This window comes from Octodon degus, unplaced genomic scaffold (genome assembly GCF_000260255.1).
Source record: "Octodon degus isolate 3935 unplaced genomic scaffold, OctDeg1.0 scaffold00297, whole genome shotgun sequence".
Lineage (NCBI taxonomy): Eukaryota > Metazoa > Chordata > Mammalia > Rodentia > Octodontidae > Octodon > Octodon degus.
This window is the reverse complement of record NW_004524873.1, coordinates 1,363,269-1,365,299: the sequence shown is the minus strand read 5'-3', so window position 1 is coordinate 1,365,299 and position 2,031 is coordinate 1,363,269. Positions and strand designations below refer to the sequence as shown.

Below are 2,031 nucleotides of genomic sequence, written 5' to 3'. Positions count from 1 at the left end.
ACCTAATTTTTAAAAATTTTATTGATATAGGGTCTCATTATGCAGTTTGGACTTGTAGTGATCCTCCTGTCTCAGCCTCATCAGCACTGGAATTATAGGCATGAGTCACCACACCCAGTTCCTGGGCTGCACAGCGTGAGGTACTGGCACTCAGGACCTTGCATTTGCCAGACAGGCTCTTAGGCTGCCCAGCTAGCTCCCTAGCCCATACGTAGCTTTTCTAATTAGTGTGAAAGGAAGAGACTATTCCATAAATGATATTGGGACAACTGCCAACACATCTGGAAAAAATATTTTTCCTGGCATTTAAATATATAAACATGTGTGATACGATTATATAAAACCTAATACAAAAATAAGTAGCTATTTAAATAAGGAAAAATTTTCTTAGCACAAAAATAATGAAAAAAACTTAAAAAGAAACACTAACAGAACTGGTTAGGTTCAAATACATTTGGAATTACTGATGTCTTTAAATATACACATAATATATATGAATAGAGATATATATAAGGGGAAGAATTATTTCACAAAAGAAAATGATTCAGATGACCAGTAAGCATAAGCAATTTCATTTTATATTATTATTATTATTATTATTATTATTATTATTATTTGGTACTGGGGATTGAACTTGGGCTCTTGCACTTGCCAGGAAGGTGTTTCTATCATTGAGCCATATCCCTTGCCCAACACCAGCAATTTTCAAAATGCAATTAAAAATGTATTTTTTGTTCACTGATTTAAATATATTACTACAACATCAGCTGTGATATACCAATAATGATAAATAAAGCTGGCCTTAACAAAGTATTCTGATACTATTCTAGTAGACATATAGCTAAAAGAAATACCAAATAATTGCATGTTCAAGTATTCATTTTACATGCACTAAATATCAAGACAAAAACACTAAATCTACTAGAAGAGAAATTAAGTGGAAACCTTGATGACATAGGGGTAGGCACAGTTCATGAATGAAAACCAAATTACAGAAAATACTTCAAAGAATCAAGAACTGGGATCTCATCTTATTAAGAAGCTTCTGCATGTCAAAACAAATCACCAACAAAGAGAAAAGACAACCCACAAATTGGGAAAAAAATCTTAACCAACAGTCACTCAGACAAAGGACTTCTATCTAGAATACATAAAGAACTAAATAACAACAAAAAAAAATCAGGCCCCCAAAATTCAAAGACCCAATCCAAAAATGGTTATCTGAGATCAATACACACTTCTCAGAGGAAGAAATACAAATGGAAAATAAAAGCATGAAAAAAATGTTCAACACCACCTGTCAATCAAGAAATGTAAATTAAAACAACAATGAGATTTCATTTCACCCCAGAAAGAATGACATCATCAAGAAATCAACAAATAACAAATGCTGGAGGGGCTGTGGAGGAAAAGGAACCCTTCTTCACTGTTGGTAGGAATGTAGACTGGTACAATCACTGTGGAAATCAATGTAGAGAATCCTCAAAAACTAGGATTAGAGGTCCCATTCAACCCAGCTATTCTCCCTCTGGGTATTTTTTCCAGAAGAACTGAAAACCTCATACCACAGCTATATATGTGCAGCCATGTTTGTAGCAGCACAATTTGTCATAGCTGAATATTGGAAACAACCCAAATGCTCATCACCTGAGGAATGGATAAAACAGATGTGGTATTTTTATACAATGGAGTATTCACTCAGCTATAAGGAAAGATAAACTGGAGGCAACTAGAGGCTATACTCGTAAGTGAAATAATTCAGATCCACATATGTAAACATTGTATTGTCTCCCTACCATTAAGAGCCTGAAAAAATAAATAAAATCTGAAAGGTACAATAGATAAAGCAAAAGGGAAAGAAACTAAATATAAGAATAAACAATTGAAATAAGGGAAAGGAGAAAAAGGGGAAAAATCATGTAAGTATATACACAGGATAGCTAAGATGACTTTACTACTAATTTCTATCAGTTTTTTGAAGATACCAGTTAATGTTTAAAATTTTTACTTTGACCAATTTTATATGCTTGT

The 2,031-nt window shown here is 33.2% G+C and overlaps 1 protein-coding gene across 1 annotated transcript in view; it reads right to left on the bottom strand.

Moving 5' to 3' along the window:
• Positions 1 to 2,031, bottom strand: part of CUNH9orf84 (chromosome unknown C9orf84 homolog) — a 98,286-nt gene that overhangs the window by 90,500 nt on the left and 5,755 nt on the right. The gene's annotated exons all lie outside the window — the stretch shown is intronic.